The sequence below is a fragment of the Diorhabda sublineata genome, chromosome 3 (genome assembly GCF_026230105.1).
Source record: "Diorhabda sublineata isolate icDioSubl1.1 chromosome 3, icDioSubl1.1, whole genome shotgun sequence".
In the NCBI taxonomy this organism is placed as follows: domain Eukaryota; kingdom Metazoa; phylum Arthropoda; class Insecta; order Coleoptera; family Chrysomelidae; genus Diorhabda; species Diorhabda sublineata.
The window spans coordinates 27,162,814-27,178,252 of NC_079476.1; the positions used below are offsets into that span (position 1 = coordinate 27,162,814).

General features: G+C 33.1%; 1 protein-coding gene across 2 annotated transcripts in view; it reads left to right on the forward strand.

The window, feature by feature from the left end:
* Positions 1-15,439, forward strand: part of LOC130441592 (epidermal growth factor receptor) — a 93,288-nt gene that overhangs the window by 44,343 nt on the left and 33,506 nt on the right. Inside the window, exon 1 of one of the 2 annotated variants that reach the window (XM_056775333.1) lies at positions 3,333-3,545. The exons of the other annotated variant lie outside the window; for it this stretch is intronic. The gene's annotated coding sequence lies outside the window, so the exon portion shown is untranslated. Of the gene's footprint in view, positions 1-3,332; positions 3,546-15,439 lie in introns of those variants that run through there. 2 annotated transcript variants of the gene reach the window in all.

Here is a 15,439-nt window from a genome sequence, read left to right on the forward strand (position 1 = left end):
AATTTAATATTATCTTTAGCTAGACCACTGTGTATATAACTATTATAAAGTTGATGTATAATTAACTATAATCAATCAAACTCGTAATTAACGAAAAACTGGAGCTTCTACTACATTTTTTTTATTGAACTGACGTATATTCGTAGAAAAGATTTTTTAAATGTTAGTTTTAAGGTTCTTTATATTTCGTCGAAGTTTTTTTTTTTAATTATCTTATTGGTACCGGTCGAAGCGACGACCTTCGTTAAGCGTTCTTTGTTTCGTTACTTAGCACACAGCATCCCATCGCGAAGATGATAGTACCGGCGAGATAGTTAGTAATGTCGGCTTGCCGTTGCCGATGTTGGCCACATAGTCACGATGACGGTTGATAAGGCGATACGATGGTACTCCACCATTTTCCCCCGCGAGCCACTTCGCCATCATGCACTTTGATCGCCGCTATCTGGATCGAAGTCACGAAGATCACGGCATGCGTGATTACTTTCGAGCACAAGTATTCTAGGCCTGATGGTGTACAAAGTTAGTTTTTCAAAATTTCAAAAAAAAAATGTTCCGAATTTCACTAGGAAAAATTTAGAGTTGTTATTATGTCATCTAATAATAGATAAAAGACAGTAGTATCAAAAAGCGAAGTTATTTTAAATAAATTGTTATATAGATCGACAAGTTTTATAATTCATTTTGAACTGGCCTATTTCGGAAAGTACTTCTGGCACTCTCTCATCATTATTTGCCGCATTTCTTCATAACTGGTTCACTCTACAAGCCAGCGGCCCTTATATATAAATTTATTTTGGATACGGCTTTAGTAATGACTAGGTGTTTCTGAAGCAGCCATTTTGTTATTTTTAGTCGCCCCTGGATATATTTTTATAAATACTCACATTAATATATATATGTAAAATATCTTTTTTGTGTAAACACGTTAACATTAACATTCTTCAGCAAGAATTTTGATATTTATTAATTTCAATCGTCATAAAATAAAAATGGTTTTTATAACCTCAATTTATATCTTTCTTTAAAAAAAAATAGTGGAGTGAATGGGCTTTTTTACATTCTTAAGCTGTAGGATTCCTAAGAGTAATGAAGCAAACCTGTTCTTAAGATTAAATTACCTGTTAGTTCATCTATCAAGTGTGACATAAGAAAAAAATTTGAATAAACTCAAAATACCAACAGAAATGTGTTAAAAACATTGTATATCATTGTGAAATATCAATATTAATCCGTGTATATCGGAATATGTTAAATAATGAACTATGATATTGGAATTTAACTAAGTTGAAATTTCTGGAACCGTTGGTGATATTCATACACTGTTTACACCATTACTACACTCGAAATTACACTGTCTGAAGCGCGTTTCGACAGACATTTATTCGGAGTTATTGTTCTGATGACCAGCACCTCATCTATCATCGTAACAAGGTTTCATCATCTCGTTTTTGAAAGCAAAAAAGAAACAACGAAATACAAGTAAAGTTGTAATAACCGTTTTCTAAGATTCATGTCGTGTTCTCGTACGAGGATAGTTCAAGAAGTACTTGGCTTGACCTAGAGATGTCGCTAGTTGCTTTAAAACTACCCCTGTCTATACGGCAAATGTTTCAAGTTTGAAGACGACACGTTGTTTAGTATTTGTTCGCTAGCCATTGATAGTGAACGTTTTCAGTTAATTTGTAAACAATGGTCATATGATATTTGAAAGGCATTGACTCAACCAATATAAAAACTGAACTAGATTCTACTCTAGGTGATATTAATCCTTCGTTATCAAAAGTAAAATATTGGGTAGCAGAGTTTCAATGAGGTTGTACGACCTGTGAAGACGACCAGCATCGTTGTTGTCGACCAAATGAGATGAAGACTCTAGAAAATCCACGATGATCGTCGACTGGAAATGCGCGAGCTAGCAGTTAAATTGAGCATATCAAAAAGTGAAGTACATCGTATATTAACTGAAAATTTTGACATTATAAACTTGTGCGCAATGTGGGTGTAGCGTTTGCCCAAAATGGAACATTAACAACTTCGTCAAGATGTTTCCATTGAGTGTTTGGCAATGTTTCACAGAAATATAACTTTGTTTCAAAACCATGGATAAAACGTGGGTCCATCACTTCACTCACGATGAAAAAGAACAATCAAAACCATGGATTGAAAAGGGAGAACCGGCTCCAAAGAAACATGGTCATGGTGTTGGTTTTTTGGGATGCGCGTGGAATAATTTTGCATTGAATATATTTAAAAAATTAAAAAACTATCAACATCGAATATTATGCAAACTTATTGCAACGTTTGAGCGGAAAAATCAAGCAAAAACTGCCGCATTTGGCAAAGAAGAAAGTGTAGTTTCATCAAGAAAATGTACCAGCTCACACATGTTTTATTGCAATGGTAAATATTTGAAAAAATGGCTCGGTTGTCAAAGATTTTCTAACAACGAAGAGATGATGTATTTTGGGAGCTTGATCCTACCTGATATAGTTTTTGTGAGTTTTGCATCAATGAGTGATATCATTGTATTCCGGTTTATGTTATATTGCTTATGTGCTAGTCTTTAGAGAAAAAATCCAGTAGATTTAGACCAGGTGATTTAAGAGACCACTACTTTTAATTTAATAGTTGTTTTGATAATTTTTTCATGTATTTACAAACCTAGGAGCATGATTATGCTAGAATTAGCAGTTTGATTGTTAAAATATATAAATGTGGGTATAAATTGTGCCGAATTAATACAGGGTTAACAAAGTTTTATTTTAGTTCTATTGAAGTTGAAGTGGAAACCGTTAGAAATATTTATTCAATATGTTTATAGTCTGATATGAAACATTCATAAAACCTGTTATCGCATATTCAATTTCTTATCTGTAAATATCTAAATTCAATCATAATTAAAATGAATCCGGAACATTTCGTAATGTAAATCGTTTTTTGTAAATGGTTGACAGGTAGGTAGTCTCGCTCTACACAAAATGTATATAAAAATCAAACAAACACATCATTTAACCATTTCGAAAAGATCTTTTCGTTTTTATTTTATTCTATAATTCATGAAGTCGACACCACTTCGACAACTGCTCGGAATTAGATCAATAAAAAAACGGGAATATATTAAATTATGACAAAAGATCCTAATACATATGTATAAAAATTGTTTCTGTGAAATATTTTAGGCCAGTTTCGTAATACGAAATTGGCAAATAATAGTAACAATTAAAAAATATATTCTTTTATTAGTACCGGGTCTAAAACATATCATCTTACTTAACGTGCTTGGTCGTACCACACATTCGAGTCAAAGTCGTAGGTACCAAAACCTACCTGTAAAAATCGAATCAGACCCGCGTACCGAAGATCGAATAGTTGAGGTTATAACGGAGTACGATCTGCGCGGTTCGTTGCATACATCTGCGTTTTGTTTCTGCTGTTTTTGTTTCATATTGTGACATACGTTTATTTTTCCCAATAGAACAGTCAAATAGTTTTAAAAAATTGTTAGTACTTGTGTGGATATTTTCGATTTCGGATGTTCTGATGTAAGTAGTTTTTGTACCAAAGTTTCTATATACGAGTACTTTTCATTTTAGACACCCATTAAAAGCAAACTGATAAAATCAGTAATGGTACTATTGATGCATTAAGATCGTAAACATTATTATTATTAAACAAACAGTACGATAATCAAAAATTTAGTATTGGATCTAAAACTCTAATTTGATTGGTGCTGTGAAACTAAAATCTGTTTACCAATTATTTTTTTTATTCTAATATTAGTTTACAAATGAACGTTGATTTTATGTTCGAGGTGATGAACAAACCTTGGTAAACTTATAGTCGAAACTAGTTTTGATAGTGAGGTCAAAAATCAAAACATTTCACAATTGAAATAAGCGAAAAAATTGTCAATCTTGTTACTGCAGTAATGGCAGTTTAAATATAAGCAATATAGAGATAGATAGAGCAAAGAAAATACTCAACTATATTCCTGCTGCAACTAAAACTTTTAAACACTCAAGGAGTTTTGTTGATATGAACATAGTACACTCCACCACTTTCTTTGATGAAGATGTATTTCAATTAATTACGTATTCTTTGAAAACTCCATATAGAAATTTTTATTTTTTCATCATATCGTCATAATCTCAAATATTGACACAAGCAATAACAAGTTTTAGTCAGTTCCAATACGAAATGTTAAAATCTGACAAAGCAATGACCTTGGAGACTGCTTACAAGTAGTTTGAGCGATTTGAAGTTGGATTAAGGTTGATGGATGATCCGAATGTTATGATCATCGCTTTCTTCTTTTTTGAAATAGAAAATTTGGAACATTTTGACACTATTCCCGACGACTTACCAGCAAGTGCCAAAAGTACTTTGATGGATACTAAAATTTGATGCTATACCTCGTATATATTGAAGATTGCATTTACATAAATTTTTAAACAACGACATTCCAATTTAATTATTTATTTTCTATACATTTTTCTGTCATTAAAAAATAATTACGGATAATTTACGTTAAGTACTTTATTCAAAAGTGAAACGAAATGTTCAGTACTACACACCCACATTTTGAAACTACTTGGTTTGAAATGACCTGATTATAGATAGACGTTTTTGTCTCAAATATTAATAAATATGAGATAAAATTATATACTGAATTACTGGAAATTCCTCTTTAAAGTCGATATATTTGATGTACTGCATATTATACATTTAAATAATCTTTAACAAAAAATATTTGTTGCAAAAAAATTATGGAAATCATTTGTATAAATTATTTAAAAGCAAGGATTTTAAATATATATATATATATATATATATATATATATATATATATACGTTTTTTTTTCTTAAACAGTACCAATAAATATTTTCTAAAAACAGGAAGTACTACGAAAACTTTCTATTGGAATTGTCGAATTTCTTTTATGTACCTAGACCGGCGCCAAAAATTACGGTTCTGTTAAGAGTTAGATACATAGAACCGGATATTTGGTACAATATATTGAATAATAAATCATAAAGAACTATCCTTTCATTTAAATATTTGGAAGGTCTTAACTTTAAATACTTTTAGTGAATATACAAAATTATAATAATTACGATAAAAAACGATATAAAACAATGTAGTACGAGGTCTGGTTAGAAAATAAAAACTTGATAAGGGAAGATGCAGTTTAGAAGATAATATCATTGAAAGACCAACATTTCAAGAGGAAGATTCGTATGCACAACTTCCATAGGAAGATATATGTATCTGTACAAGAAGAGGGTATGAGTGTACTGAGTCCTTCGGCCTTAGAAGAAGCCCTAGACGGGTGGGTATCTAGATATCTTATCCATGCACGTCCCAAAGCACGTTTCCGTCACTATTATAGTATTTGTGCAGTAGCGGTTTAAATCGAATCTCAAATTTATCGTTAAATTTAAAAAAAAAAACTCCGATTCAATGCTATAAATTGCTGCAAGAGGCATATGGGGACAATTCTCTATCTCATGCTTGTGTTTTTGAGTGGTGTAAGCGCTTTAGTGAGTGCCACGAGAGCACTGAAGATGACCAGCGCCCAGGTCGACTTGTGACCGTTTCAACTCCGGAAACAGTGACCAAAATCAACCAAATTGTGTGTGCAGATCATTAAAGATATTTTACACGAGGAATTACACAAGACAAAAGTCTGTGCTAAAAAATCTGACTGTTGACCAAAAGCTCTTGCGTCAACGGGTCTGCTCAGATTTCCTTGAAACTGTTGCTCTAAAATTTTTGTTTCCAATAATGTCTTGACAATACGCGAATTTCATATTTTTCACACTCAATTATTTACATATATGACAAACAAAAGATATAAAAATTGAAGTATAACTATAAGTGTTTTAGAATCTTTTTTCCTTGTATTGCAACCTTGCAGAATAATTCTTTATATTCGATTTATTGCAATCGGGGTAGTATTATGTTTTAATCTATAGTTTCTAATCACCATCATAACTATTGCTCAAGGAAAATTCTTGTAAACATTATCAACAAATAACAATTATTATTGTGAAATAGCATTGTTGTTGGTGACATAATTCAATTATCTCAGGTTGATTGATTGATACCTTGAAACAAACTTAGTAGCGAGTACAATTTGTTATTTTATCATTGAATGTTTTACAACGTATCATAATAGTCGCTAATTATGTTGTGAATTCAACAGTTTTTACAGTTTTTGTATATTATCTTATTTCCTTATTCGTTTCATCACCGCAGTCTTCTAGGGTTGATGGAACGAAAGGGTATCAAATATTCAAATTCGTTGAGAATACTATAATTCACTTTGTTTTTCTATACAGAGTTATCAATTGGTCCTAGATTCGAAGGGAAATTACATTTGGCAACACTTCATATTCAGGAAAAGTTTGACATCGTCGGAATTTCCTGTGCTCTCCCCTCGAAATACCAGTTTTTTTATAAGTCAATGAGTTTTCTATTCGTTGAAATTTCTACTTTCTCAGAGTAATTAAAAAGAATTACCATCACTATGGTAAATTTTCTTAGAAAAGCCAAAAAATAAATGTATCCGTATCCGAAAATTTTCTCTTGTACAATTTTTAGTTCATAATCAAAATTTAATTCTCTTATTAAAGACAAACGAGATATTTCATGTGCTATTCATAGTTGATTATCCAAATTATCCAAAAAAAAATTTATATGGGAGTTTTTACGTTTTTTTTGCTTTTTCGAGAGAGTTCACAATAGTGATGGTAATATTTTTTTACACCATCAGAAAGTAGAGATTTCACAAAACAAAAAACTCGCCACTTTTTAAAAAAAGCTGATATTTCGATAGGAGAATTTAAGATTAAAAATTAAATTTCTTTTTCACCTAACCAAATTTCGTGTTTTTCGTGAATAATAGAAATAACCAAAAATTTTGTTATTTCATTTTTTGACAAAAATTTCGATGTTATTTAGAAAAAATTCATAGAAAAGTTGTAGATCTTTTTATTACCTACAACCTTGCTAATTAATTTTTTTCCATAAGACATGTAGTTCTGCTAGAAATCGAAATAAACCGTTTTTACTCTTAAAAACTCACCCCCTCGAGACCTCATATCGCTCGTAAATTATTATTGTACCTTTCAGTTTTATTATATTCTCCTCCTTTTCCAATAAGTTCCACCTTATTATTATTTTTTTCACTTATTATTATATTTAGAAGCTTCTACCTTTGTCTACATGCTCATACTAAAACAAGCTATTTTTTTATTATTTTTTTCTATGTTTTATACTTCTATATTTATCAGAATTTTTCTCTATATTAGAAACCTATTTCAGGGGGTAAACCTTTTATGTTTAAATAAACGAAACACCTTTATATATGGTGTCGAAACTCCATTTAATGCAATTGCTTGAAAATTCACACGAATAAATCGTCTTTACAGCAACTTGCTATTCCAAATGGGAGTTTAATAGTCGGTAAACACGAAGTTTTTGAAAAAAAATGCTGGTTTCAGTATTTCCATAAAAGAAAAATTCACCACAACGTTTATCTCACTGCATATCTAGATCTAATCAATATCGAATTCGAATACTTTCGGGTTGTCCACAGAAGTATCACCAACATTTTCAAAAGGATAAGTAATTTCGATAAAATGCTTCACAAAATTAAAAAAATACAACTTTTCATTTATCCTTTTAATTTAAATTCACATTTGAAGTTATTTAGATACAAATTAAATCAAAATTTTTGTTTGATGTCGTACCAAATATCAACCAAAGAGTCTATAAAGAAATTTCAAAGTTGCATGAGCACTACTAGAGCGTTGATGCTATTAATTGACAAGGATTTAGAAAGTTTGGTAGTTCGTTTTCGATCTCGGTCGTCTCTTAATAACCAAGCCTACAAAGTTGCAGTCTCTGATTTTAACCTCTCAAGAAGTTCATCAAGAGCCTAGCTTGGTTGGATAAATGTACTCGTGGAGTTTTATTAGTCACTTCGACGTAAAACGTTTTACGAGAGCGGTCGTTCATACGTCTTAAGACACATTAATGAACCTCTTAATTAAAATATGGGTTAAACGTTTTGGAGAGACCGGTTCCACGTTTAAACCACCAGCAAAAGGTCGACTAAGAACGGCTAGGACCACGGACGATATTGATGAAGGAGCCAGTACTAGAAAATCCGCATGTGGATTGGAATCGATCGGAATTTTGAAGTTGGATCTTAAACTGCATCCTTATAAGTTTCAGTTAACACAGGAATTAATAAGTAATACAGACTTTGAAGCAAGGTTGATGCTAAGTTGATTTTCCACTTTCGACAACATTCTTTTTTCAGATGAGACTCATTTAAATGGGTTCGTAAACCTACAAAATTGTCATTATTGGACCGAAAATAAAACATCAAAAATCACTGCTTAGTCTGAAAGTAACGGTATGGACAGCAATCTCAAGCAAAGAATATGAGAACTTTGTTCCAACAAGACGGAGTGACCTGTCACACATCAAATGATTCTACGGCGGTTGTGACACAGATGTTTCCAGAAGAAGTGATATCCCTTGGCCCCTACGTAGCCCTGACTTGACGCCTCTTGATTTATTTTTGTAGGGACACCTCAAACATAATGATAACATAAACAATACGAGGGAAATCAGTCGGCCAAAGGAAAATATGCGTCAGGAAATGGCAGCTTTAACAAATCTGCGTTCGCGTTTAGAGTAGTGTCGTCTTCGAGAGAGGCGTCATTTAGATGATGTTATTTTTTAAAAAATAAACTTTATTTATGTGCCTAATCATCATATCTTTTATTTCAACAATACCTTATGTATTTATTTTTGTAGCCTATACTTAGTAGATGAACGTTCTATTGCGCCACCCTGTATTTATTTTTCTTTTTGCTACGCTCGTGTTCTCGTTGAAAAGAGACAGGTGTATGACGAGTATCTACACAAGTTTTCTTGTTTATATCGGTTGTCCCTGTATAATGTAACGATTTGGCGGATTGATGTAAAACTGATAGTATTGTTTTTGATTTTGATGGCCGATCAAAAAGATCTCCGGTCGATCTCTATTAAATATCCGCAAGAATACGAGGGAAAAAATGCCGCCGAACGTGTTTTATACTGCTTAAGCAAATGGTATAACATGGACTTGAACACATCTCAAAGCGTCAATAAAAAAAGTAAATAAGAGAGTTCGCGCTAAGAGGATTACGTGTATTTTAATGGTTTGTCGATGAAAAAAATGGACGTTAGGAATTTTTCTGTTTACAAAAATTAAGTACATTTTTTTGTCATTTCAAGGTTTTGTTGAAAATATGTACATAAATGTATAAATATATTTACACATCAGTCTCTTTTAGAATAATCCCCTTAAAAAACGATTCATTGAAGTGTTCCTACCAATCCTCATGAATTAGCAGGCACTTTAATAGATGATTCCTTTTCTTCATTTGTTTAGATCCGTCCTTAGTCCTTCGAAATTCTTGTATCTTCTTCAAGTGCAATTTTCGTGTGTCCTGGTGTACCAAAGGATACTCACTAATCTGTATTACCGTTTTTTTACCGAAAACTATTGCATTTGATCGCTTGTAGTTGATATTAGATAATATTAGTTGTACAACATGTTCAGTTCTATACGAAATCTCGTTAAATCGACTTAAGTTATACAGGGTGCGGCAGCATAACTTCCTTTTTTAAAAAGTTCGCCATTTAGTCGGTAGATGTCGTAACGGAGTGCTAGTGGTCTCGTTCGAGAGGGGGGACTATAAAGTTTTGTCCCGGCACAGTTCAGTCGCCATCATGCGTTGGAACAGTGAGGAGCGTGCGTTTGCCGTTGAGGTTTACTTTTCGAGCGGATGTTCTGTGATCGCAACCCAGCGCGCCTTTCGGAATCGCTTTAATTTAGCCCCCTTGGCCCCTGTCCCGGACCGGAAATCAATTGTTACGTGGGTCACTACGTTCAGACAAACTGTAAGTGTGACAAGACGAAGAACTGGAGTCCCTCGGCCCATTAGATCACCGGAGAACATTGAGTTAGTTAGAACTTCAGTGTTGCGATCACCACGGCGTTCTGCGCGCAAACATGCGTCTGCCCTTGGACTTTCCGATCGTTCTGTGAGGAGAATACTTCATGATGATCTTCATTTTCATCCATACAAGATGGCAATTGTGCAGGAACTTTCTGAACGTGACTTCAATTCTCGGAGGAACGCGTGTGAGGTTTTTCTGGAAGTCGTTCCTGAGGACGCTATTGTTTTTTTTAGTGATGAAGCCCATTTTCATTTGTGTGGATCCGTAAACAAACAAAACATGCGCTACTGGGCTGATACCAATCCTCGACAATTGCATCAACGGCCTTTGCATTCACCTAAAGTCACAGTGTGGTGTGCAATTTACTCACGTGGAATTATTGGTCCCTGGTTCTTTGAGGAAAATGAAGTCACAGTGACAGTGAATTCACACCGGTATGTAAACATGTTACAGGAATTTTTTTTCCCACGGCTAGATGAGTTGGACTTAGGGGACACTTGGTTCCAACAAGACGGAGCAACGGCACACACTTCAAGAACATCGATGGCTGTTTTGAGGGAACACTTCCCAGAGCGCCTTATCTCAATTAGGGGCGATTTGGAGTGGCCAGCCCGCTCTCCCGATTTGACCCCTTGTGATTATTTCCTATGGGGTTTTTTGAAATCCCGTGTGTATGTGAACCGTCCAAGGACCCTACAAGATTTGAAGACGAACATCCAGGAAGAAATTGCCAACATAACGCCTGTTATGCTGGCAAGAGTCATGACAAACGCCAGAAATCGGTTTACTCAGTGTATGGAGAATGGGGGACGTCACCTAACTGATTTGATCTTCAGAACTCAGTAAAACAAAACTTTATGTATGTGCCTGTATTATAAAAAACGAATAAAAATTTTCTGATTCATACAATAAGTTTTATTAACTTTTGAAAAAAGGAAGTTATGCTGCCGCACCCTGTATTTTTATGGTAAAATTATTGTATATTAATGAAATTACAAAGCAACATTGTTGATTATTACTTTTTTAAATAACGCATATATAAAATGATTACATTTAATTTCAAATTAGTTGAAATTTGAAGGAAAATTAGCATAACCTAATTTATTTTACACTAATTAACGACAAGGTCGAACATGTTATCAATTTTAACAATAAATACATCACATAATAAATTTGTTTTTTTTTTAATAACAATATTTTCTCTATACTCCATCGTTAATATATAATTCCGTGTTTTTCATATTTTTTTCGAGCTCCGACTTTCATCAATTAAAATTTTGATTGTTTTATGTCTATAAATTAACCAGAAACGAAAAGTTAAATCGATGACATTGTCATTGATCCCGATTGTTGTCATCCACCTGCTTATAAAAACAGTTATTATTTTTGAAAATGTAGGTAACATGTCAAATATTCAACACAATAGAACTTAAGCCTGTTTTTATGGCCCATGTAGACCGACAATTGTTTTCTTCTCGAAAGTCAGGTACCAGATTTTGGGCTATAAAATAGTTGACCAACTACGTAGACGTAATATATTTTAGGCCAGGCACGACACTCAAAAAATCAGACAGAAAATCGAACTGCTCCGATTTATGTTATGAATAATATAAATATATAATTTCTGAACGCAACTAATAGAAATCGTGAAATCTTAAAAAAATACTTTACATTTCAAAAATCTAAATAGAAAATCTCCCAATCCAGACCCCCAATTTGTTGAAAGCTAACCGCAATTCGTGTTAATTTACTTGTACTGTTTTTTCTCAATTTTTTTTCTCGAAGTTTGATATTTGTCTACTATTTCTATCCTATATAAAAAAACAAGTAAAGTTTTCATTAATTATTTGTGTCTAATATAAAATTTGGTACAAATATAAATAAAAATGTTAATGACATCAAGTAGATGGGAACATTTCAAAGTTTTCTAGTACAATAATTCCCATCTCTCCCGTTTCTTAACTTAATTACTCTAGAAGTGGCAATGACCAAGCTGGAAATCAAAAATTATCAGACCCAAACTTGTTAATGTCTTATAATGAGATTTATTTAAAAGCGTATGTCCAAATTCAGTCCTAGACCTTACTCCATCTTTCTTAATGTAAGGTAATGAGATTCCAAATCGTTTCAGTGCTCTATCGAATCTTCTACTCAGGAATAATAGCTCATTAAAATAACTACATACACCTCTATTTACAGTACAGTAAATTTAATCAATAATCTGCGACCTAAATCTTTCTGAATACAACGTTAGATAAATATTAATTTGGAATTCTTACTTCGCAATTGAATTTTCTAATTAAAACTATATTGTGTGATATACATTCGATACAGTTTTTCATTGGAAAAACTCTTGAGATAATTTCTCAATCTTATGAATGCCGTAAAAACATTTTTACCGGCCTAACTTCGTGAGTATTTGTTTGGTTGATAAAAGAAAGGTGTACTAATTGTAGGCTTGTTTTATTGCCTTAAGACATTCGGCGCCATGCTGTTCAAAGGATTCGAGATAATTAACTGCCCCTTCGAAGTATTAATAGTCAAGGCATTAAAAGATGAGAATATTTATTAAATGTATTTAGTAATTTTCTCAATAGAGTACATAAATTTTTTGAGCTGAAGAGCGAGAGTTCGCATTGTCGTAGTAGAGTATGATTAGTCTTGGTTTCCCTGATTTCTTCGAACCCTTTGAGCAAACAAATGCTGGTGTACCATCAGAATTGACCGTTCCATATAGCTCTAATGGAACGGTGAGGACATGTCCAGTTATTCCAAAAAAACAAACGAGGCGCTCGAAACATTTAGAAGGATTTAGCTTATATTGAAAGACCCATACAATCAATTGTTTAATTTAGGGTTTATATACATAGATCCAAGATTTGTGGCCTGTCACGATCTTATAGGTGTCTTTTGAAGCTTTCCAAGAGTTCTTTGCACCAATGGTTGCGAATGGAATTAATATTTACGTCACTTACATACTTTACATACTCTAAATTCATCCTGTAGCGAAGTGCCACCACGATTGAATTCGGTAAACCAGCGAAACACGGTGATTCGAGATGGTGCTTTATCACCAAAGTCGAAGCGAGTTGGTCGTCAACCAGTTGTTGGTTTAATCCACGTCGAAAGCCATAGAAAATCATCGCACGAAAACATGCATGTTTCAAGAATGTTACGTTCTTTAAAAATATCAATTTTTCTTATGAAACTATCATATTTGACATATTCACTTAAGTATTTCAAAACTTAAGAAGCGATCCTCGTACATCATCATTTTGATCAAATTTGTACTACCTTGAGCTGGAAATATTAAATGTTTATCTTCTTTTTTAAAAACTAAACGTTCTTCTTATTAATTTTTTCTTTGGACAATTTTGTTTGTAATGTCAAAATAAAATTTATCACCTTGCAGTAAATATAATGAGTTAAATTTCGGCCATCCACACCAATTGTTTGTTGCGATCCCCACGTACCTAATTTAGTAAATCCAACTCCAAAGTACCAGCCATATATCTACGTCGGCCGATTAAAGGCCTGGTGTATTGTGCTTCTTTGGGAGAAATTCCGAAAGAAACACGCTAAGAATTTATTTATAATAGCTAGACGTACATATATATATATATATATATATATATGTGTGTGTCTGTGTATATTCTCGAATTTGAGTTCTCTTATTGCAACAATCAGGTAAAAAGAAAGAATTTAGAAAAGTACCTTTGCGGAGTTGTTGCATTGCTCGGTAATTGCGGTAAATAAATTGACGGTGGAAAAATCTGAACGAAAAATATGTTTAAATGGTATGCGACGAATTAAAAAAAAAGTTGCTCAGTTAACTTTATAACCATGTAAGAAATTTATTTTATAGTAAAACTCACCAACAGGATGAGTTTAAATGAAATTTATTGCGAGAAGATTACCCAAAATAGACCAAAAAACTAAAAGAACTAATAATAGATACTTCAACTAAAATCAAAATAAGATAATAGACGAATTAACATGAATAGACTATGAACAAAAAAGTCAATAAACGAACGATTTGAAGAGACCTAAAAGTGAGTTAAAGATAGAATAGAATGAAAAAAAGACGATGGAATGCTCTTTTTATTTGAGGCATGCTAAACCTTGATCTAATCCACTTCGTTTTTACCCAAAAACCTCCTACTGGAGTACATCAGATGAAACCCGACCTCTCACACCCATTTACACCTTCTTCGTCGATTGTCGGAGCTGGAAGTTTACCTGCAACCTAGTGAACTGGTTCCCCAGCCAAATAGCCGTCGATAGAGAATAACGCAGCCGCAGCTATACCACGGTTTGTTTGCAAGCTCTCTTTTCGATTTCTTCTATCCAAAAATCCTAATTCTCCGCTTTTCCTTCGCTAGAAAAGTTAGCAAACACAGCCCCATGCAACCACCAAAACCCCGAACCTGCAGAGGAGCAATTCCTATATCAGGGTCCATTTCAACAAACCCTCCTCCTATTAAATTTTTCCTTCTCTTTTCCCATTTTCTCTTTATAGTTGGCACAAATGACAGATATTATCGGAAACGTTTTCCATGTTCCTCACATGATCATCCTCGTAATTTTCTTTAGTTCTATCTCACTGAGTGATGGTATGTCTTTGGTCTGGCTTGTCGTAATAAGATAAGAACAACTTAGCAAGTAATCGTTCGCTTGAAAGTTGACTGGGAAACAACCAATTGGCTCTGATACTTCCTTTCTCGCTAGCTTATAATAATTCAAGCACCAACCGATGCCCAGACAAGATTTATTCAACTAGTTGGCCGAATGACATCTCATACTATTAGAATATTTTAACCAACGCTCACCTGGTAGCCTAAACTTTAAGAATTGTCCGTACAGGCAGAAGTTGAAGCTTTTTGTCCATATAGTGATTTAGCACTTGACTACAAAATGAAACGTGTATAGTTTACGATTGACCGAATAATGAATTTTTTGGTTGAAGTGTATTTTCGACTATTGTTTGGGATGCGATTGTTTGGACAGCGATTTTTTATAATTATACCACAATTGGTAGCCATGAAACTAGAGAGAGCGAATCATTTAGTTCTTAACCGAAAAACGAATTTAAAAACGTTGTTTCGTATATTATTGGATTGATAAAATATTTTCCAGGTCTGTGTTTTCTTAAAACTTATAAAATTCAAATTTTTCTTGAAAGTTATCTATATTTTGTAATCATAAGGTAGTAAGTCTTTTGTGATTTGTTACTTGATGCTTTTGACACAATTTGTTTACCTAAGTACTGTCTGTTCAAACATTATACTTTTATAGTCTTATCAATTTCAATAACCTACTTTAAATTTTGATAAAAAAGTTGAATAACTTGAAATTCCGTCAAAATTATATAGAGTTATGTTGTTTGTTTTCTAATTTCTTATCTCAGACAAA